We start from the raw sequence: 24,654 nt of genomic DNA, 5'->3' as shown, positions 1-24,654 counted from the left end.
ATAAACCTTTTAAATTTGCAAAACAAGCCTACTTCTTCCCTCAGTTGGGTCAAGGGGGGGATTCTAAGAGAGGGGTGTTATACAAGGGTTCATCATCCAGATTATAACTTGCCATAAAAATACATAAATAAGGGCTTCCCTTGGGCATCCCTGACAAGGCACTGACTTAGTGGGATTGCTTGATTGGAGTCACTTACAGGTTTCATGCAGAAGATTGCGATTAGCACAATGTACCATGAATGTTTCCAGACTTTGGTACATTGGTGGTGGGTCAACCTTTTCTATGATGCAGAAGCAGCAGATTTAAGATTCACATATCAATGGTATAAAAAGGTGTTGCAATGTTCTGCGAGGGATTCTGCTAGTATGCGTACAGATCTTCTCAGAAGTGAAGTGGGGCAGAGAAACCAACGCTCACCAAAAAATTTTAAATTCTCCTGCCGATATAGAATATATCCACAATAATTAAGAGAAGCCACACATTGTTGGGAAAAGAATTGTTTCTGTGCAGTGTGATGCACTTGCGGCACATTTTCAAAAAAGGCAGAGGGGTGGTCCATGAGCAGGGATGGGAGTTGATACGAGGTGGGTGTTAAGCTTTTTGTATATTTTAAAGTACCTCACTTGTGTATTTTCTGTTGCAACAATACAGTCTGGGAAAGGGTGATCATTTAATGTTAAAGTAAGCTCGGTTGAGGATTTTTTCCACCCAGTTTATCACCTGTAAATCAGGTGATGTGCCACCCCCATGCCTGCCTTCTATACAATCTCTCCATGGAGAGAGAATGTTTTATTCTGATCACACAGACTTGTTTATTAATATTAAAAGGTTTTCTGAGCTTCAGTTTGTTAATTTCCGTGGTCGTGTAAGGGATTTCTGTTCTCCTGTAGTTTAAGATTGATAGCAGGTTTGGGTTAAGGGCAGAGGGGGGAAATGAAGGATGCTTTCTTCAAAGTAGTACTTTGCTAAGAGTTGAGGTCTGGAGAAAAGTTTGACTGCTTTTTGGAGATTCCCATGGTAGAAGCAGGGTGTGCCCAGGATAAGGTGATCAGACCAAGGAAAGGGAACATTGCTGAACAAGGCAAGTGAATGTGAAGATGCCATCCCAACAGAGGTGTTCCTGGGGAGTGAGCTTAATGACCCATGAGACAAAGCCTACATTGAACATCATTTGAGAAAAGGCTTCATGAAATCACACAAATGGCATTTCTCAAACCTAAAAATAGAAGACCCAGGTTTGTCATATCCACTCAATATGGATTCCCATGGTGCAAATCTGGGACAGTTCAGTGACCCCAATTATCCAAAAAACAAATCTTGGCATTAAAATGTAAACAGGCAGTCAAATGGAATAAAAGTGGGTACCACTACATGCCTGCTTTCCTCCCCTCCCTGTAGGTATATTAGGTGGGGGAAATTAGTGCTTTCATAGAAGCATGGTTTGCAATGGAATTCATGGGAAGCAGTTCAACTGGTGCATCGCAATACTGACATGTGGGACATTTCCAACCAGTTAGTACACTACTAAATAGATGTATGTGAGTTATTAAACATTCTACATCTCTCCCAATGTAGACAATACAAACTATCACTTAGACAATGCTTTGGGGGCACGAGTTTTGACATTTATGCAGCTGCCCTATGGAACTCTGGTAGGGAGAATTCTCCAGAATGGCTAATTTCCCTTACCTAACAAGTCCCTCAGCAGTTTTGCTGGATTTCTAGTATTTATTTATTTTCACCTGGTAACAGTGTGAGCCTTTTTTCGCCACTCTTACGTGTGTTTTAACATTCTTGTGTTCATAGACTGGAGCCTCACCAACTCCATAGGCATCATCGTTTACTGTGTGTTACACAGCACCTTCAGTGAAGTGACACAGGGTTGTCTTAGACATCCCAACTCAGACCCCATTTTCTGGGACTAACTACTGTCTCCCAGAACATGTAAAGTTGCCATTGACTTTATTAGGCTCTTAAAAAAAAAAAACACAGACCCAGTGCAAACTATCTTACATAGTACTGGAAAGGGTTAATACTTATCCCTTTTTGTCCGTTTCTCTCGGAGCATTGTTTCGCTCCTTTTTCATCAAGACTTGGCTGATGGCAGTGGTAACTACCCTATTTTTCCTACCACAGTTACCTTAAATAACCTTGGTATCGTTTTCAACTATCTTGGTAGCCTGGAATTTAAACCTGCTGGACCATATGCGTTTTTATACGGTTCCCGCTGGGTTTATTCGCCATTTCTTTTTGAAAATGTCTGTTTTACTCTGCGCGCCAAATCAGTTGTGTTTCCTTTGTTCAACGTCTTTTCACGGGCTTCTCTGCAGAAGCCCTCCTTAGGCACCTGAAAGTCTGGGTAGGCAGGATGTGAGGGAGGGGTTTTAGGACCTCTGCCATGGGTTCCCTTGGTAGCCCAAGTCAGACTCCTGTTTGATTGGCTAGGCGACTGTCCCGCTAGGACAGCCACCCTGCTGTGTGATTGACAACCAGGCTGGGTGAATGGGGGAAAACTGCATAAAAAGCAGGTCTCTGGGATTGGAAAGGCAGAGTTGCCACTGGAATGAAAGAACTGACGAGGCAGTGACAAGAGGACCCCTACAAAGCCTGAACCGCCCATGAAGCCCTGCTGCAGGTCCAAATCTTCAGACCCCAATGTCAGAAGATCTACCAGGAATCTTCTTCCCCTGAGCTGGTGGGACCAACCAGTTCGCCCAAACTGAAAGCCAGGACTCCCTCATCTGGTCATATTTGCTGTACAGAGCTACAGTGAACCGAAGAGACAGGAAGTTCAGAACCTGCTTGGGTTTTAAGGAGTGCACCTTTTATTCGTTGCTTTGCTCCGATACTGGTTTCTTCCCTGGGCAGTGCAGGACCCTCCAGTCTTCCTACTTCATATCAGTCCGACAGTCACTTCAGGAACTGTGAGCCTGCAGGACCTGCCAGGAACATCCGCCTCAGCTACAGCTTCTTCCCCATTTAAAAATGTACTGTGCAAATACAGTTAGTTTCTTCCAGCCGCGTTGAAGGTGTGTGAAACCTTTCACCAATCCGAGGGCTTGTCCTTCCCTACTCTTTAAACTAACCTTTCTGCCGACCAACTTCGTCTGGAACTCTTGGCAAAGACTTAACCGCGAACTATGTGATCTTGAGCAAAAGACTTGTCCTATTAACTTGATTCCATCATTGTAGTTCCTCTTTCCAGATTGCCCTGCTTACTTACCTGTTGGTGCTGCTCAATTTGTATCTAACTTTGTCTTTCCCTCCCTTTTTAAATTGTTGGAGTGCCATTTTGCTCATACTTCATTTTTGAGCTCAACTTCTCCATAATCTATCGGGAGTGGTGCGGTGCATTAAGAGTGATTTTTCAACTGCTTTACTTTAGTTTAATGTTTAATAACGATGTGTAAATAAACGTATATTATTTTACTCAGAAACCTTGAGTCAGTGTCTGTGAATCAAAGTAATTGCTGTCCTTTGTGTAACCATTGATACTGCTCACTTGATAAGTCTGGCTGCTCAGCCATCACTACCATTTTACTGTGTAGTACAGGCTTGTACCAAAGGTGATTTTGTACTGTCACTTTTAGTCTTAATTGTGTGTGGTGCTCCCAAAGGGTACTGCATATGATTCTGCCCAACATACTCCCTATTGACTTACGTTCAATTGTCCTACTCCCTTACAATTTAAAGTCTTCCCTTTTTAACTCCAATGACTAACTCTTAAAGCTCTGAGCCCCGACTGTCCGATCACGGCTCTGATTTGCACTTGTCCGTCTTATTTGTGCCCACTGAGGCCTATTAGAGTGCTTTGCATTATAATATAAAATGAGGTATGGGTGAGATGTTTAGGTATTTTATAGTCTTCGAAATCAACACTCTAAATTCATCAAGTTACATCCAGAAGATTACACATGCACTGTGAAACGAGCACACAATGCATCACAAAGTATGAGTTTCGCACTTTGCAATGATCATATATGCTTCGGGCAACAAAAACAGACCAGAATTCCTGCTGAGGAACAAAAGGTTTGTTCAGAGATGAAACAATATACAGGGTTCAGTAGGAGATCTTTTATAGAACTATGTTATGGGAAAGTATAGGACTGAGTAAAATTGGTTCATGGCACATGAGATTACTAAGGAGAGCTTGTCATGAAGGTAAAAGGTACTGTCTGTGGCTACAACAGTGAAGTCTAGAAGACTGTGCCCCATAATATACTTTTGAGGCAGGACAATCGCCTACGATTCTCCACCCACTAACTCTAGTAAACCAAAATGGAGGCCTTCTGGAAGTCAGATGCGTTTCTGACAAATAATTGTGACCCCATGCACTAAAGAGTACAGGCCAAACTCTAGCGAATGGACATGTGGCTGTGGAACGGATTAAGCATTGGGTGATGAGAACATTGCTAAGTGCCTATTGCAACATCTCTCCTCAACAAAGCGTTAAACACATCAAATTATAAAACCCACTAAACAAAGTTAAAATTATAAACTCACAAAAGTGTAAATAAAACAACCTAATCACATAATTAGCAATACACAGGAGCTTTCGCCCTATGGCCGTAGCAAATGTAAGAAGTGTCCACACAAAACTTGCCACCAAAGTACAAATATTTTGTATGCATTTGGTGTATACTTTCTCACGGTTTCCCCCTCCCTTCTTACACTTTATCCCACCTGAACATTCAGTTTGTCAGGCTTATAACCACTTCCATCTCTTGACCACCAGTTCATGTCCTTATAGGTTAGTGCACTAAATACCCACAACGACATTTCTCCACCTTGGAGGGAGCCATGGAAACACGAACACACTATACTGACCAGGGAGCTTACAGTTTAACAATTTCCCCCTGGTTTACTATAGCCATTGACTTTAGTACACACGTATGCTTACACCTTATTTTAGGGATCTGGGGGTGAATCTTACTTTGGGTAAGCCAATGTAGCTTGTGGTGGTTACTGGACAGTATTTTTTCGATGGTTATGACCATGTTGTGGATTGTAAGATTACATGGTTACTTGCATGTACTCTGCATACTTACTAGAACGTCTCAGATGTTATCCATATATATATATATATATATATATATATATATTTTTTTTTTTTTAAATTATTTTCTTTAATGGTTCTAAGCCTTCTCTATTGTTGAGAAGGGCACTTCTCCTGCTGCTGGGAATGTGCCTAGTCTTGAAGTCTGTTTTTTAACAAATCCGTTTGTAATTCGAGAGGGTCGAATATAATCCAAAACGGATGCCACAAGAGCAGACTAGCCCGCGTGCGAGCTACCGCACCTAAAGTGCTGGTCGTGAAAAGCAGCAGTGCAAGAAACTAGCGCGTGCACCTGGTCCAAGGATTAAACAAAAAACTACAAAAGGGCGACGGGGTGGGGGTGTTATTCCTAATATTTATTTCCGTCCACAATTACATTTAAAAGCATTTGTGTAGTCGCAGGAAAGTCAATCATTAAACTTCACTACATGAAACTCGAAAAACGTTACTTAAAATGCCAATGCAGACGCACACATTGAACATTTAATTTCTTGAAAGCATTTGAACATAGATGTGACCAGCAATGCACGCGCTCACGGCGGAAAGAACAAGTAGTATTGGGCATTATTGCCGGGCATAAGCACCTGAAAACAGAGAAGAAAAGCAGGTGGGCCGAATTCAGCCGTTTCATCAAAGTGATCTTCAAACATCAAGGATCTTGAAAACAAACTATAAATGTACAAACACTTTTTTTTATGAGCGTTCACCAGTAACGCGGCTCTGTCGAACTCACGGCTGCAGCCGGCAAAACCAACAGGATTCTGCATAAACGCCCGAACTGCTGCGCAGAAAAGCAACCCGATTAAATAGCGTAACAGACCTCAAGGTGTGTTTGGGCGCGAACAGGTGAAGACTCCGAACCAATCGCCAATGATTCTTCAACATTCAAATGCACCAATCAGATCATTGCTTGACTCATGAATGAATTAAACGATGCGTGCTCCACGAGAAATACACAATTGAGACGGCGCCAAACCCTGGAATTCTGCCACAAAAAACAGCTCAATGTACACATATAGATTCATGTAGATAAGCGAAACATCAATCTCCAAAGTATTGAATGTTCATCTTTGTTTAAAGCAAAAATGGTCTCCCAACCAAAAGGAAACCAAACATGTGGCTGCTTAGCTAACTCAGCGGTTTGTGCATAACTGTATCAACTTAAAGACAACATATATTTCATGTGCCATTCAATGTGTATACAAGCTGTACTACATTGGCAGTACCATCGGGGAACTGCGTCCGGATTCGTGAATGCCTGTTCAATATTGGTCGACAAGATTGCCTGTCTGTACATTGGCAGCAGAAACATCCGATGGACGATGAGGGTTGTATAGGCTTCTTTGGTTTAACGGTATTGAAAATGGATGCCAGAGATGGAGACAAAGAACGCAGCCTCCTCCGGGTGGAGGCCAGGATGATTTGTAAATAAACAGTAAACCAAAGACTACATAAGGACCAGGAGATGGCTGTTTTTTTTGTAACACAAATGGGCATTGACACCAGTGTTATCGGCATGCGGCTTATCTCTTGTGAAATTGCCATATAGGATTTGTAAATCGCAAATTCAATTGTTAGTGTTTGGGTTCAAGCTGATCTATTTAATAAGTATTGTATTTCTCATTTGTCTCGCTTAGTATTCATTTCCAGTCTGCACTTGGCACCTGGTGCCCGCGCACATAGTCGCCCCGTTTTCTGAGGGGGCCCTGCATCCAACATGTCCATCATATTCAAGATTTCTGAATTTATTGACCCTTTTATTGACTTATATTACAGGTGGTAATACACGTGTATATATTTTAGTCCAGCAATGAGTGGCAGGTTATTTGCATTCTCTTCAGTAAGTTTGGTGTTTGTAGCTTTGCTATTTGATATCTTGATTGCCCAATTATTTAAGATGTATAGCATGGGCTGATGGAGGTTAACCGATATGTTTAGGTTGTTTTGTCAATCCTTATATTTTTATATTCTTGATTTCTGCAACTTTTATGTGGCGAGATCCCCAGTTTTCATGAAGCCTGTTCATGTGCACGGCAGAGCTAGCTAAGCAAGCTCACCTCAGGTTTCCTTTTGGATGAGAGACCACTGTTTACTTATACTGTGATCAATACCTAGCCGCATTAGGCCCTGTGTTTTTATTTTTGCATATTATTTCGTAGCTGTGCCGTCCTTATGTGCTAGACTTCTTTTGGTAGGGTGCCACCAAAGCCTCAGATTTGTTAAACAATTTCAGTGCTTTGTGACCTTTCATTGTTGCTTCGCTGTTGGCATCTCACGTGCAGGTTCTTTAGCACATCAATGCAATTCTTTAAGTGGTGAGCCCTATTGCACTCTTCTCACATATACTTGCTTTCCGGGAACTAGTTTAGAAACTGTTCCTCAATTCACCAGTTGCATGTTGTTTGTCAATCCTGAGTTAGCTAAACAGCCAAATGTTTGTTTTCCTTTTGGATGAGAAACCATCATTGCTATACACGCATAGAACGTTCTGTTACTTTGAACATTGATTTTTCGCTTTTGTACATGAATCCATATGTGTAAATTGAGCTGTTTTTTTGTGAAAGAATTCCAGGTTTGGGCGCTGTCTCAATTGTGTATTTCTCGTGGAGCTCTCATCATCTAATTCATTCACGAGCCAAGCAATGATCTGATAGGTTCATTTGAATGGTGATTGGTTCGGAGTTTGCACGTGTTCGCGCCAAAACACACCTTGATTTCTGGTTCGCTATTTAATCAGGTTGCCTTCTGTCGGTGGCTGTTTACGCAGAATCCTGTTCTTTGCCTGGTGAAGCCGTGAGGTCCAACAGAGCTGCGTTACTGGTAATTTATTTTTAGTGACCTCTCATTAAAAAAAAAAAACTGTTTGCACATTTATAGCTTGTTTTCAAGATCTGTGCTGTTTGAAGATCACTTTGATGAAACTTCTGAATTCGGCCCACTTGCCTTTTTTCTCTGTTTTCAGGTGCTTATGCCCGGCAATAATGCCCAATACTACTTGTTCTTTCCGCCGTGAGCGCGTGCATTGCTGCATGGCTGGCCACAGATATGTTCAAATGCTTTCAAGAAATTAAATGTTCAATGCGTGCGTCTGCATTGGCATTTTTTTCTGATCAGTAACGTTTTTCGTCTTTCATGTAAAGTTTAATGATTGTCTTTCATGGGACTGTTGCACACCGATGCTTTAAATGTAATTGTAGACTGAAGCGCATATGACGAACAACCACCCCTACCCCCTTTTTGTAGTTATTTGTTTGACACTTGCTGCGTGTCACGACCATAACTTTAGGTGTGGTAGCTAGCACTCTGGCTGGTCTGCTCTGCTCTTGTGGCAACCATTTTGGAGTATATTAGATCCTATCAAATGGTGCACCTGTTGAGTATTGAAATACACTTTTTTTTTTAAACATGTTTTATAATTGAACCCATATTGACAAATCCTGCATGTTCCACAAGTGTGGAAACCTACAAGATGCGTGTCTCAGCTTTAGATTGTGATATTCATGTAATGCACATAGCCACCTCAAAAGGAACGCTGAACAGTGCACACTCGCACAAGATATTACAATACATTACCCTAATGTTACATTATTCCCTACTGCTGCACCCATCCCTCAGAATTTGGTGACACAAGCAGGACACAGAGATGACTCACACATCTGTTTTCTCTTTCCCTGTATGTCCACTTGTTTTGGAGAATTCTCATTTCCGTGTTAATTCCCTTCTACCTTGGAGACACAAAGCTCTCTTGCTGGGCTTTAGGTCTTTTTCATTTTTTATCCTGGAATTAGAGACCTTTTTCTCACACTCACATGTATTTTTATTTGATTTGGGCACTGTTTCTTTTGGTTTTGAAGTCTGACAAACTCCATAGGCATCATCGTTTTGTATTGTGACACACATCGCACTCAGTGCAGTGTCAAAGCGAAGTCCTTTGGATTTCCGAGGTTTAAATACCTTCTGTTGGATAAACTGTTTCGAAGAGAAGTAAAGTGAAATAGACTTTACTTACCTTTTTCTCTTTGTAGACCCAGCACACATATGTGGAGTGCTGGGAAGTTACTTAGTATGTCCTTTGTCTACCTTCTCATGTAACATTTTTACGTTACCGTTACTACAATTAATGGCTGGTGGCAGTGGTTCAATTTTCCTACCATTGTGCGTTTTTACAGCAGGCTGAATCCTCAGCTGCATTATTGCACCAATGGGTGCCCATTTTGTTAAAATGGCTGTCTTTTTCTTCACCATTTCTTGTTTGGTAATATCCTTCTTGAGACTTACTCTGTGCGCCAAACCAGGTTTGGTCCCTTTGTTTTGTCTTTGGCAGGATTCACTGGTGAAGTCTGCCTCTGGCTCCAGCGTGTCTGGCAGGGCCGGAAGCGAGGAAGGTACCCAAAACTCGAGTGCTTAGTCTACTTGGTTACAGCAATGCACCCAAAGGTGATTGACTGTCCTTAGAGGACAGCCACCCTGATGTGAGTGACAGCTCGGCTGCAAATGAATGGGAGAAACTTGCATAAAAGGTGAGGTCTTTTGCAAGGAAGGCAGTCGACCACTGGACAAAGGAACCGAAGAAGTAACAGGAAGAGAAGCTTGTTGCACCCTCCTGGACCATTGGTTTGCCGGGTGAAGCCCTGCTGCAGTTCTGAAGCTGCACATTTCTAATCGACTAGAGAAGCCTGGAAAGGACGACTTCTCCCCTTGGGTTGGTGGGACCAATCAACCCCAAGACAAGCTTGCCTGGAACCACTCTCCCTGCTGGCTGTACTTCTTTGCTGCTGCAGGAACCGAGTGCCAGGGGACAGGAACACCAGGACGAGTGCATTGCCTTTAAGCCGGAGCCGAGCTCCTGGAAGATCCTAAGGATTCCCTCAAAGCAGGACTATCCAAGCCACCTGAACAGTGCTGGACACCAGAAGCAAGGAGAGCCCAAGAACTGCGGTGGTGCTATTTGTGAGTAGCTGAAACCGTGAAGTGCCACTGATCTGGAGTGTCCATTGCTGCCCCCAACATTCAAACCGTAGTGCAGGAGTCCCCAGATATCCTCTTGTTCCCACGACTGAGGCCCATGAACAGGATCTGCAGGACTACAACAGGAACCGAAGCCAGCTGGAACTTTTTTTTCAGACTCAAGGTATTGTCTAACTAGGGGGGGGGGCTTACCTCTTGTTGTGTGTAGCTTGCTTGTTCTCACTGGAAACTTGCATTGGCTGCCCTTTGCAGAGTTGCTTGCATCTTTGCTCTTCACAAGCCTCCCGGCATGTGGCCCAACATTGATTCTTTTTACAACAAAACTTTTTAACAATGTGCAAGACTTTTGTGCTATCTTCAAGAATGCATCAACTCCCCCTAGACTTTGCTCAATTGACATTGGCTGTCCTGGCTCTCTGAAGACTCTTCTTACCCTCTGACTTTGTTTCTCTCCCTCAAAAAAGTCATTCATAAGTTACTTGTATAGCTGGGAAAGGGTTAACCATATTTCATTGGGGTATTGTAAAGTGCTTAACTGTTTGAAAAGCAGGTTAACCTTTGTTTCCTTCACTAACTTATTCCTTTTCCCACAACCTCAGTATTGCATTAAGTGTAAGATATATCAATGTCCACAGTGTCCTAGCAATTGAAGTCACCCCAAGGTGTAGGAAGTGTCTCCACAAAGTGATTGGTGGAAGATTTCGAATGAATCTGTACCACTGGTATTGCTCTGGGCAACCTTCCACACCACTGTTTTTTAGCCCGTCTGCGCCATTGCAAAAGGGCTCCAGCCATCAGTCTGGTACTGCCGGGCCTAGAGACCCAAGCTACTCCTCACTGATGACGCCCAACTAGGCTGAAACATGTCTGGGGATGCTTGTGGTCTCATGCAGAAGGGGTGTGACCTAGCAGTTTGGGTAGGACCAAGACTGATTTGCTTATGGTTTTTTCCCTTCTGTAATGGTTGGCAGGCTGTAAAACAATGGTCTGGAGGGTTGCCCAGAGCTTTGCCCCTGGTTGACGAATTCAAAACCTTCCAGCCATCACCTTTCTGTTTTGTGGAAGTATGTGTGTGAGACATCCCAAAAGGGTATCTACTTAAATGAAACTGAAGGAGTGTATGTCTGAAGTGTATTTTATTGTTGCCTTGCCTTTTCTAAAGAAGGCTTATTTTAAAACTGACTTAAATTAATAAATAATTATTTTAATACGAAACAGAGTATACGTGTTATTTGAATACCTGTCACTGTGAATCTGTTACACCTCTACAGCTCTCATTAAACCCTCTTGAGATAAGTCTGGCAGCTCAATCTACCAACTTGTGTAGTACAGACCTATCCCAAAGGGTGGGTTGTCAAGAGGGCAAAGATGGTTTAGTAGCCCACAGGGTTACTACATACAATCTTGCCTAACGCGACTTTCACTTGTGTGACACACATTCCCACTCTTTTCCGACACTTCTGAGAGTTGGCTCCAAAACACTGATTTATCTCCCTAGGGTGCTCAGGCTACTGCAACACTTAATGGACCAACAATTCTCCATGCAATTCAAGGGTGTGTCGGATTACATTTCAAGCCCATCACATACACTTACTGATCTACTTATTACCAGGAGCAGATAACTTTGCACCTTGAAAGCCTCCATGAAATGCAGCCAACCTTCCCCAGGATCTCGTGCAACTGCGAAATCGGCTGAAGCTAAGGAATGTTTATCCACATACAAAGGGCAGTGACTGTGAGCACCAACAAATAATTCCCCAAAGGTATCCTTCAAAATCCACTTGGCTAAGCTGCTTCGAAGCAGTGACACATGTTGAGGTGTTTTCATAGGTATGAGGCCTGTCAACAAAATAACAGTACCCCATTCATGCAAGCAATTACTGTGCATTATGGACCGTACTATTTCAACTGTGGAACTAGTCAACTGCATTTACTGATAGCCATATCTTAGTAATTTTACACTTTTCCCACATAAAATGGTAGTGGTTCATTGATTGCAGTACATTTTCATGTGCTTTTTAATTAATTCTAACTCATACTGTTTTTGTTACTTGATTTGTGCTCATTTACTGGAAACAACACTTCCCATCTTCCAAGCTGTCGCAGCTCGCTTTCCTCAGCAATTGGCACCACAGACCTTAAAAGGCTCACGTCAGGGTGACGTTTTGCTTAGTGCTGCTACTCTGTTGCTGTTTTCCTTTCATTGCTTTTAAACCCATGTGACATTGAGGAATTGAAGCACATTTACCAATAGACATATTCTAGTCATTTTGAACTTTGGCCATGCAAAATGGTACCTGTTCATTAATTGTAGTGCATTTGTGTGATTTGAATAATTGTAGATCGTATTCTGTCCTTGTCACTTGATTTGTGCTCGTTTATTGGGAACTACACTTCCCATCTTCTGAGCTGTTGCAGCTCGCTTCACTCATAACTTGGCGCCACAGGCCTCAAAAGTTTCATGTCGGGGCGAAGCCTGATGCACAGCCTGTTCGGGACAGTTCGACGGTCTGCGTGTTATGCTGACTGTTTACCCCATCTTTCAGGTTCTTAAGACCTTGGTGGGTCTTGGTTTGTTGCTGAAGCCTCAATTATATTCTTTTTTTCAACTGCCTTATGCTGTTAAAATTTGTTCATGTACACTAAAGAAAAGTTATTGGCTTTAAACAATGGAGACACTACTTTTCATCTCCGTGCACTGAATACAATCGGGATCCATGCCATTAACAAACTGTTGGATGTCGCTCTGTCTGCGCTCTCAAAGACGCTGCGCATTGCTCTGATCAATGCCAGATCTGCTGTAAAGAATGCAGTATCAATTGGCAGATTTCATTGATCTTCCAAAACTTCATATGATATGTTATAACGCGCTTAATACCCAGAGGTTACTAAGCGCGGACCCAGCCATCGAACCTGTGGTGCTCCCATGTTGTCTTGCTAGCAGGTTGCCCGTGAGCCCTCCTCCTGATATCTTTGTTACGGAAACCAGTTTTACTTCCACCTCCTAATCCCCCTGATTTACACATTTAACTGCTGAACTGGGAATCTCACGGGGATGGAGTTGCAATGATCTTCAAAACCTTTTTGGTTTTAACTAATTTTCAATCGCTTTTCTGGGACCAGGTATTTAAGATCTATGCATGTACCATACATGTATCACCCTTTCATTTTGTTCTGTTATCCTCAGGGAACTGTGAGTTTTTTGTTTGTTTAGAAAATCTGGACTTGTTCCTTTGAACAAATGGCCTACAATATTTAAATTTAATTATTCTGAGTTCTTAATATCTGGTGACATCCCACACAATCCTGATGCCATTAAACTTTGACATTCTTACGTCTCATGGTCTTTCTCTTACTACCTCTTCCCTTCTCATAGTCTAGGTCATTGTCTTGACCAATTTATAAGGGCCTTGAACTATTAAGAGCTTACGTATTGCATGGTCTGATCACTATGCTAGGATCTTTATCATTCAGAATGACCTGACCATATCTCAAAAAGCTAAACGCGCAGAAGCAATCCTTTCTCAGTTTAAAAAAGCTTAATAAAATTACAGGTGCAGATCTTTGAGGCCTTCATCATTACAGCTTATTAATTGTGAAAACCCTTTTCTTTCTAATATGACTATTTTACGGAAAGTCTGCAATACAATTTCCTCTTTAATACTTAGAGCAACAAAAGGAGGCCAACACATGTTCTGAATCCCTTTAAGGTTTCAAAGAAGGACTATCGCAAGAAAAAAGTCTGGCGTTAATCCGCTTCACCGCCAGGTGGATAGCATGGCGCTTAGTATCTACACAAGTCACTATCTCTGCTAAATCTAGTTTCTTGCAGAGTCAGATACCAAAAGTAACTAGCCCAAAGAGCTTTTTGAAGTTATACAAAATCTTGCCTCATATATCACATTGAGTCTGACTCCCTCTCCCAACCTAACAACTTCAATAATTTCTCTGCCGCTCACGGTGCTCTGCCTAACTCAGATTCTTATACTCTTCTTTCCCCTATACCCTTCAATTTTACTCGGGTCCCATCTGAGGAAATATTTGCTCTTTCAACTTTAAAACCTAAAAACTACAACTGTGATCCAAATTCTGTCTTGCCTGGTGAAGCATCACGCTGCCGAATTAAGAGAATTTATCGCTGGCTTTGTAAATTCTTTCTCGCAAAGTATTGGTCCTGCAGTGCTTAAACAATCCTTCCTGCCTCAATTACTAAAGAAACCCTCTTTAGATCACAAACTACTTGAGAATTATCATCCAATTGCAGGCATGTTATGCCCCATGAAAATCCTCAAAGTTGACACATCCCAACTTCAGAATGTTTGGGAGAATAGCCTCTCCTTGATGTTTCAATCAGGCTGTATGCCTCGCCATGGTAGAGACAGCCCTTCTCGCCATCTGGGATGACATCTTAAGATCAGCAGATGAGGGTGATCGTAGTCTGCTTTTCATGCTCAACCCATCGGTGGCCTTGGACACAGACGATCTTGAAAAACTCATATCTAGACTGACTGAGGTTGCGTTTGTGTTGGAAGATGCAGTAAATTGTTAAATCCTTCTTAGTTGAAGAGACTCAACAAGTGAAAATGGGAGCCTACTACTCAATCGCTCTCTCCCGGCCCCATGTGGCGTTCCGCAGGGCTCTTCGGTCTCCTTTCCTTCTGATTTTTATCCAACTGCGACGGAGTATCTGTCCAATTTCTGCCTCTGTTATCATCCATATGCTGATGATACACAAAGTCTTCGGAATCCATCAATTAGATTTTAAACTGTGCCAAAATGGTTAAAAGTTGGATGTTGGCAAACATGCTGCAACTCAATCCTTCTAAAACAAAACATTTTACTTGACCACAAGCACCTTTTGGCAGCACCTCACCAGCCCCCTTCATGCCCTGCTCTATTTGATGTCCCTATTGCCTTCTCTCCCAGAGAAAAACCCTTTTCTGTATTTGGCAGTTTAAGCGGAATTGTAGTGTGCAGGTCAGTGAGATTCTAAGGTCAACATATTATCGACTTGGACTCTTGAGAGGCATTCTTCCTGTCATTGCTGAGGAATATCTCCCAGTGGTCTTTGGCACATTGACCCATTCCAAACTTGATTATTGCAATGCCTCCTTGCTGGGATCCTGGCCGGTCAAATCCACTGTCTTAAGTTGCCCAAAATGCAGCCGCAAGACTTATTTTTAATCTCCATACATCAGCCTCTGTGTCCTTTTACCAAAGATGGCTTCACTGGTTATCAGTACAACCTTTCAATATCCTGTCTTGTTTTTAGAAGCCTCCATTACCTGGCCCCAACCTGCTCTTTTCCCAAGATCAGCCTCTATCTACCATAGCGACCTCTACGATCAGCTCAAAATCTGTTGGTACCTACATCCTGTTTTGTCCATCATGGCGATAAGTGCTTATCTGTATTTGATCCTCGTGCCTGGAATTCTCTACCTCCCGACCTTGAGAAAACTGACTATTTTCCCATATTCTAGAAGAAGCTAAAAACAAATCTCTCTAAATTTTCTCCAATAATTTAGGGCTCATGTTCTCCTCCATTTAGATCTGTGCCCTGATAGTCTCTTTCCAGTTTTCCTCTGTGAGGAATTAGCACAATATAAATAACTGAAATGAAATGTTAAATATTCGTATTGAATATTTTATTTTCTTTGAAATACAAAAGGAATATGTCCTTAAGAACCTTATAATTGTGTACATAGTGGCATTTTTGAAAGCATAGCAGAGAGGCTATAAGGCTGCAAGCTTCAAAATGTCTTCCACCATTGCTGACCAGAAGATCAGCACAATGTACAGAACCCTGCTCTTGAATAATTTAATGACCTCCCCTTAAGTCGAGAAACTGCCTGCATGTGTATATGCTCATATGCAGGAGCATTAAGCACATATGCATTTCTGATTAGTGCTATGCTTTGGCATATTATAAATTGAGGGTAGCACTGTCAAACTACTACATGTTTTATTACTATGCTTCACTCGTTCTTACATGTAGATAGCTATGTCAAGTGTATTTACCCCTTCACCCCCTTTACAATGTACACTGCTCTGCTGCCATTTTCCATATACCCATCAAACTAATCTGGTGCTGGTTTCCATTATTTTTTTTTTCTCCACGGTTTGGATACCCCTTGCAGGTGCAGAATATGCCACTGTGCAGAAGAACCTCAGTTAAACCACTATGGCGGTCAATAGTGTACTATACAAAATGAGTAACCTAAAATAAAATGACGAAATGTAACATAAAGCACTTATTATAGACCCTTGCATTCATCATTCTCGTGGTGTTTGTTCACCCTTTTACACCAAACACATGTTGAGCTCCCTTCCCTGCTCATTTCCATTCCTCCAGGACTGGCCAAGTCAGCTACTGGATAAGCATCTCACACATGAGCATGAACAGATCATGCATGTTGGAACATGTGGCATTGTCCCACAGTATTACCCACATTGACCTTTTACATTTGACCTTTTGTCCTAATTGACCTAATAAAATTGGTCCTAATTGACCTTCTGCACAATTGTCCTTTACCTTTTATTTTACTTTTGATATATATGTGGGGTGGGTTTGGGGTAATAAATAATATAATGGGGTTGGGTAGGGGGTAGCAGAAAGTTTTGGATTGAGTGAGAGGGTTGAATGGGGTTTCCGCCCGCATATGTGCCCTAATTGACCTTCATTTCATGATCAATTGTGCAGAAGGGCAATTCTCCAATGATCAATTGTGAAAAGATCAATTAGTATACATTCTGTCCCACACACATCTACTATCTCTCTGATAGCTTCTCTCTAATTCAGGACATTAGCCAAATCCAATAAAAACTTTGATTTAGTTATTGTGCTGTAACTTGGTTTGTACTTTTTAGCCACTCTGTTTTAGCTTTTATTTTTTAAATTGTGGGGCAATATATTTAGTGATTTGTTTTGTAATTGGGGAGAACTTCAGCCAAAAGTGTAGTGCTGTATTTTGATACCTCATTGCTGCCCTACGAAAGTCTAAGCTGACATTCAAATTGCTTTATTTTATCTATAAACTACAGTTCTTAGCAACATTGTATTCCTTTCGACTACTTTTTTGCTAACCAGGCGCGGGAGTAACCAGCCAGTCTGTGCTGGTATATAAGGCCCTAGGAGCCTGATCACTCATCTTTGATTAAGTAATTGTGCTGTTACTTGGTTTACGCTTTTAGCAACTCTGGTTTAGTGTTTGCTTTTAAAAAAAAACTGTGGGGGGCCAATATATTTCGTGATTTGTTGTGTAATTCTGGACAACTTAAAGTGTAGAGCCATGTTTTGATACTTCGTTGCTGCAGTAGGAAAATCTGCTGACGTTCGATTTGCTTCATTTTATCTCATTGTAGTCCTTTGGACTACTTTTTCGCTAACCAGGCAGAGCAGCGCTGGATTAACAAGCCAGTCTGTGCTGGTCTGTGAAGCAGTGTAGCTGTTGTAAGGTACGCTGGTGTCTTATTAGTTACTATACTATTGTGCTTTGTCCACCTTATAATATGCATCCACTTGAAGCCATTAAATTGACTAGTAGTAAGGTGGGAACGAAAACCAGGGAGGAGATAGCAAAGCGTTACATGGTATTATACTCTCCTACTCTACCATGTAACAATGCAAGCAATCTGCCCTTGGAAGCTCATGATGTGGCCTCTACCACTTCTTTAGTCAATTCCATTACTGATGACCTTGAAGATCGGGCTTCTGAGGTCTGTGAATGCTCAGCGGAATAACTCACAAGCTTCTGCTGTCAAGCAGGATGGCTACAATGCCCAACTGGTCTCTTGCTAAAGCAAACAAAAAAAAAAACTGCTGTGGCTACACCGGATGGGAATAATGCAGTCTATACCACATTCCTACCCAATAGCGGAGAAATAAAATTGCTCTCCTTAATACACACTCTCTTGTGAAACATTCCACTGATGTAGCAGACCCGATTGTGAGCATGGATTTGGATATTCTTTAACAGAAATATGGCTTAATAATACAAATCTTGCTGCTCTTTTAGCTCTACCCTTGGTCTATAGAAGCTTTAGAACAGACCGTCCGATTGGAAAATGTGGCGGCACTGCTATTCTAAGGGAGTAATTAAGAGTGCACACTTGTACATTATCCACTCTGGACAATAGTGATTATACCCCAATTAAATTGGTTCTACATTTTAACACCACTATTAGTCTCCTTGTTCTGTATCAACTGCCAGTATGTACACTGATCTTTGAGGAACACCTTCTTTATTAGGGCACTTTCTTAAGACTGCTTTGTTTGCACCTTATTCTGTGTGAGTTTAACCTCTAGGGCTACCATAAGGATGACCCAGAAGCAGAGTCTCTGCTTACTGCACTTCTCACACTTGGGACATCCCAATTGATTGGGAACGTGACACATAAAGAGGGACACATTTTAGATTGGGTGCTTACCCCTAAATTACTTACCACTCCTAGAATGATCAGGACGTGCCCTTGGTCAGATCGTTGCTTGATTACCCTTTCACTTATACTTCCCAATAAGCTGAAAAAACCAACAACCATATAAGGACAGAATCTAAAGAGAGGAATACCCATAGGGTTACTACTGAAACCTTTGGGGACCTGGTATATCTTTTTGAAGGTCTTGCTCCATGTAACAATCCGTATGCTCTTGTAGAACAATTTAAGATGACTTGTTTGGTTATTAACACTCATGCGCCCATCACCATAACATTTTTTTTAAAAAGGAACTTCTGCAAAAGTGATTCTCCGAGAACATAAGACACAGAAGAATGGGAAAGGACATTGCGTAAAATCTCTTCTCAGTAGAATCTCTTAATACCATACTGCGGCAGCTACATATAACTATGTGATTATTTCAGCAAAAAAAAAAAAACACTTTGAAAACAGGATTACTTCTGCATAATCTGACCAAAGAGAATTGTTTACCATCTTAAGGAAAATGGAGGGGAAAACTAGTAACTTTTCTGCCATTGGTGACACATAGTGTACTAAAATTCAGCCTGGCTTTACTACGAAAATTAATTCCCAACAAGCCACCATTTTGGAACACTGGTCTGTTCCAATTTATGCCCATATTGACATGGTTAGCACATCTAAACTCTCTACTACAAATCTAAACGGCACTCCTGAATTTCACCTTTGCCAACTAACTGAGGTGGAGGTCTTGGAGATTGTAAAAGTCTGAACGCATCTACTTGTATTGGTGATGTATGTCCATCCAGCATTATTCATAATGCCATTACCCCCTTCGCCCTTATGTTACTAACATTAACTCCTCATTTGCCTCATCCATGGTGCCTCCTACTCTTAGCATGTATGGATAACTCCCATTCTTAAAAAGGAAACATTGGATCCTGGGTTAACAAGGAATTATTGTTCCATTACCAATGTCCCTTTTTATTGAAGATTTTGGATAGGGGAGCTTTTCTGCAGTTTCAGAACCACATGGTTAAGCATGGAGTATTAGGTGAAATACAGTCTGGTTTCTGTGATATGCACGACACTGAAATTGCCATGCTAGACCTGAGAATCAATTTGGCTGGGATTGTGGATTCTGGTACGGTGGCTCTGATGCTTATCGACCTCTTGGCTGCTTTTGATCTCATCGATGATACTCGGCTGCTCGAGAGGATGGAATTAATCGCGAATTGTTCCCATCTGCATTGCAATGGATGGCCTCCTTTCTCTGCCAAAGGATGGCACATGTGGCTATCGCGGGATTTCAGGCACCTCCTGAGTTGCTGACCTGTGGAGTACCGCAGGGACCCTCTCTCTCCATGCTTAGTTAACCTCTATACCCGACCGCTCTTCACCCTCCTGGATGGCACCGGCGTTTCATACACCAACTACGCAGATGACGCCCAGGTGGTCTTCGAGCTGTCAAGTGTCTGAGGGGGATACTCATTTAATCCATCAGGTATATAACCTGAACCAAGGATGGATTGACGCCAATTCCTTGGCTTTAAACAAAAAAATTAATTTCTGCTGGTTGGTTCAAGTCAACATCTGGCTTAGACTAGATAGTCAAATCACAGTAGCTGACTGTTTTTCATGTGTGCCCTTGGGTGAAAACACATGGGGTGCATCTGGTCTGTAATCTGAACATGAAAAGAACATGTAATGCAGATCAAAGCCTCTTGTGCCTATGTGACAAAACGTATTAGACAGATCAACCCTATCTGTCTCATAACAATGTTGCTAGGTTGGCCATGGCTCTTAACTCAATGAATAGACTACTGCAACAGTCTTCTTGCAGGTACCTCCAAAAACAATGTGAAAATCGTACAGGTTGCAGAAAATAGTGTGGTTAGCACTGTTTGTGGACTGGCAAGAATTGCTAATTTCACCCAGGCTCAGATCTCTCCACTGGTTTCCACTCCACCACTGCATAAACTTCAAAATCCTTACACTGCCATATACATGTTTGGCAGGCAAAGCTTGGTCTTACTTAGCAAAGTGGTTGCAGAAGGCCCCAGCTACATGCTATGTACGTTTTAGTGATCTTGACCATCTACCCAATCTGAGACATAAACTAAAGTACTTTGGTGGCACGAGCTTTGATGTTCATGCCCCTGGTGTTTGGAATTCTACCGCACTGGAACTGAGAAATAACCCGTCACTCCTTGGCTTAAAAAAAATTAAGACTTTTCTTTTTAACTCTCATGATTAGACCTTCTTTTCCCCTCTTGATCCCGATTCTTATCCCTTTTATACCTATCTTTACACCACCTCTTTGGCTCGTTCTTTGGTTTCCTCCTTACTGTGTGCACTGAGGCCTTTGGGCGGGTTGCACCCTACAATAATTAATATTATACACTGTCACAAAGCGATGCAGGATGAAGTATAACCTGAAAATTGAATGAAAAAAGGCAATATAAAACATTGTTCAACAAGAGCAAAAGAATGTCTTCTCCAACACCCAAAGTTATGATTTTTCAATACCCACACAAACACTTCCCTGGGCAAAGGCTTATCTAGTCCAATGACATCACATGATTTATTCTGCATTAGCTCAACATAATGGAGTCCAACAAATTCCCCAGGTTAGGTTCTCATTGAATTCAAAATACAAGACTCCACCAAGCACTATAGAATTTCTCCTTGAATGCCAGTATATGATTTTGCAAATGTCAATATGCGCCACTTATAGTTTGGGGGCTGGAAGCATCCCTGTCACCTTTTGTTCTTTCTTCTTGGCTATATAGCATGTGGCCATCTGTGTCTGAACTTGGTTATTGAAGATGTTTTGCTTTGTTATGCCAGGCCATCCTACACTCGTACACTAAGCCTCTTATGGCACAAGCCGGGCTTATACCAGCTGATGAATCCAGAGGTATTGCAAGGGAACTGTTAGACTAGCCTTTCCTTCATGTTCTAGGTCACCACCTCTCCTTCAAAGGTACTTACTTGGTTCTCCAAAACCCTACCTCTTCTATGGTACACATCAATCTCATTCATACAGAGGCCCTCCTCTTCTTCCTCACTCTCCACCCATGTGTGCCTCCCCAATTCCATCTCCAAGTATGATTCCCTCTCATATCTTTTGTTCACTTCATTCTGGAGCATATGTAGCATCTGGTTTCCCTTGAATTCCTCTACATTGTATACCTCTTTAATGATTTGCAATAATCCCGATCCTAACTGGGCTACACTGTCCTTTCCTCTCTCCTCGTGCTGACTCTTCGGACCCTCCTCCTGTATCTCTCAACTTTCAGCTGCACACTTGTTTTTCTGTCTTTTTCTGCCACTACACTATTTTGCACCTTCATCCTGATTTTCAAGCACACCTCCATGTTAATGCCCTCTCCCCTCCTTGCTCATCACAACTCCTTACAATTCTTCTTCACTCCCCTTCTTGTATGATGTGCTTGCCACCACATTTCTTGTAATTCCGGTAAACTCTTCATTATAGCTTCTGTCCGGCTCCTTCACAGTAAACTGACCAGCCTCTTTTATAGAGATTCTACCCACCCCCTTCTTACAGCTTCTGCCAGTCTCCTTCTGCCCTCATTGACCAACCTCCTCATGACATATTCTACTCACTTCCTTCCCAAAGCCTCTGTCCAACTCTTGCATGTTGCTTTCAACCTTCCTCCCAATGCTCTCTCCTCCCTTCTTCCCCTTCATCCATGTATCCTTCTGCCACAACTCTTCCACCTCCTGTCATCTTTCTGTCACCAGTTTCCCTTCACTACAGCCCCCACCTGTCTCCCAACTCATAATGCTGAAAACCAGAGTAAGTAACTCAAAACCTTTTTATGTAGTCTTCACCTTCCTCTAGGTTGCACCTCTCACGACGGTTAGGAAATATTTTTCTTTAGGGAACTTTCCCTCCATATTCTATAGCCCCCAAACCTTTTGCTTTTGTACTTGAACTTGTCCTGAATTCATACAGGGAAGTGAAGCCTTCAGCTTCACTCCCTGGCCTTTTGCTCATTTTGTTATGGGGAAATTGATTAGTCCTTGACTCTTTCCATTTTTGTCTTTCCTTTTTTGTCTTTCCACGTAACCTTTTAACAGTGCACACAACATCTTACAATACAGTGCAGTGGGGATACTTTTTTTTACCACCCTGGTCCTTTATACTGGGGATTTTCGGTTACTTTATGTGCCTAAAGACAAGCTGATGGCAGCAGATGCCTTTAAAAAAAAAAAAAAAAAAAAAAAAATGTCATTAGGTGCATTCATACTGTGTCTGGCTACTAAATATGGCTAGGGCCCTAAAATGGCAGTTCCACAAGATTATTCTCATGTACTTTAGCTGTATTGTTTGGCCTTCTTCCTGCCTTTTCAGGTCAGGAAATCACATGAGGTCAAGCACTTGCCCAGGAAAGATGGTGCCAGATAGTCTGGGTGTGGGCCATGAGTGAAACCCACAGTGGTCCCTGATTGGACTACTACTGGCTGTTGGAATGGTGCAGATCATTACTGTTGGTGGACTTGCTTCTAGACAGGATTTAGGATAAGGGGACTCCTGCAGTAAATTCTTCAGATCAGCCTTGTAGCCAAGTATGCTCTGTAGAACAGAAGCCAAATGAAGATACGTGGGCGACACCCGAAGAGGCCTGACATCCCTTCATGTGTTTGGCCCGGCTAAGCCCCTGAGCGATGCTTTAAAACTAGAACTAATGGCACCAACCTGTCTCGACGCATTCTTGATGATCCAGTCATCCTGAGCCTTCAGAAGTTTCCCTGGACCACCCGGTGAGCTGACCAGTTCTCCAGTAGGCTACTTCAAGAATAACTTTGCTGGTCACCAGCTCATAGAAAAAGTTGCCTTCCTGCCAAGTTTCAGCTTGCCAGAATCGAGGAATCCTGTTTTGGGAGGTCGTCTTCAACCACGACTGGAAAGATGCCCGCTAGCACCTGTGTGCGCGATGGCCATTGCTGGAATTCTCCTTCCCCACGTTTGAAGAGTCCTGCAGAGTATTTTTGTACTAACCTGTCTGAATTGAATTATGTGCTTCACCATGTGAACTCGTGGACCCCTGAGCCAACTCCTTTTTTCCTGAAACAAAGCCTTGGCCACTCTCCAAGCTTACCTTGATTGGGTTTGGCTAATCAGAGTTCCCCTGTTCACCATTACTAGGTTGACCTCCTAAATCTGTCCACAGGGCCAGATAAAAAAAAAAAATCCATCTAAACACTGACCAAAGACTCCTCTGAAGAGTGGGGTTGGTTTACTAGTGGGGATTGGTGGATATGCTTGTGAAATTTGTGGGCCCCACAGCATTATAGACTGAGCCTTTGGAATTGAATGTGTAGTGTGAGCACTGCCCAGCAGCTGACCCTAATGCAGCACTCGCACTCCAGATTGCTGTAATGTCCATGCTACCTGCCATGTTCTCAAACTTTAATCAATGAATCTAGGAGGCAGAGTAAGTATTTTCCTTTGCCCTTTTCTACCTGAATGGACAAGATGCATGTCAGTAACATATTTGGCCTTAGAGTGCAACACTAGGACCTGTGTTGATTGCCCATTGATATATTTTATTTATATCGCGCTCGTAGACTAATGTTTCAGAGCGCAACCAGGCAAAGGGAACAAACAAAAACAACGATCTTACTGTGCCCAGTGAATTAAGAGCATGCAAGTACACGAGAAAGGGAAAAGGGGGAAAGTTCATGGAAGGGGGAAGAAGTGGAAAGTGCGGAACAGAGGAGAGAACAGAATAAATAAGTACAATAAATAACTAAAGGCAATAAACATTGGTAGTGCAGCCCGCAAGTGGCAAAGTGCTAGGTTAGTCAGATGGGGGGGGGGTATCTGATAAGTGCAGAAGAAAAGTGGGTGGGGGACTGTATGGGTACAGATACAGACCCCATTGCAAGGGGTGGCCAGGAGGCCGGCGGTGTGAGCCGGTACCTGGGCCCGACAGAAGAGGGTGGCCAGGTGCACTGTGAAGAAATAGAGAGAAGATCAGCAGGGGAGAAGAAGGGCAAAGGCAGAAGCGAAGAGGATGGTCTCAAGCTGCTTCCGTAACCAGAGAGGGTCCTCCTCAAGTTTCAAGGTGGCAGGGAGGATGTTCCAAAGGGAGGCCCCAGCCGAAGACCGATCTACCCCCAGCTCATTTCTTTGAAAAACGACTGACCCTGAGGGAGTTAGAAGTAGAGGAGCGAATGGCTTGAG

General features: G+C 42.4%; 1 long non-coding RNA gene across 1 annotated transcript in view; it reads left to right on the top strand.

Annotated features, from left to right (window-relative positions):
- The first annotated feature begins 7,797 nt into the window (after nucleotides 1–7,797).
- The window catches only part of LOC138527929 (uncharacterized), a 151,483-nt gene continuing 134,626 nt past the window's right edge, over nucleotides 7,798–24,654 (top strand). The window contains exon 1 of the long non-coding RNA XR_011284091.1: nucleotides 7,798–7,877. This is a non-coding gene — a long non-coding RNA (uncharacterized lncRNA). The remainder of the gene's footprint in view (nucleotides 7,878–24,654) is intronic.

This window comes from Ambystoma mexicanum, chromosome 7q (assembly GCF_040938575.1).
Source record: "Ambystoma mexicanum isolate Mex_15411 chromosome 7q, UKY_AmexF1_1, whole genome shotgun sequence".
In the NCBI taxonomy this organism is placed as follows: Eukaryota; Metazoa; Chordata; class Amphibia; order Caudata; family Ambystomatidae; genus Ambystoma; species Ambystoma mexicanum.
Note: the sequence above shows the minus strand (reverse complement) of the source record. Positions and strands in the feature narration are given on the sequence as shown.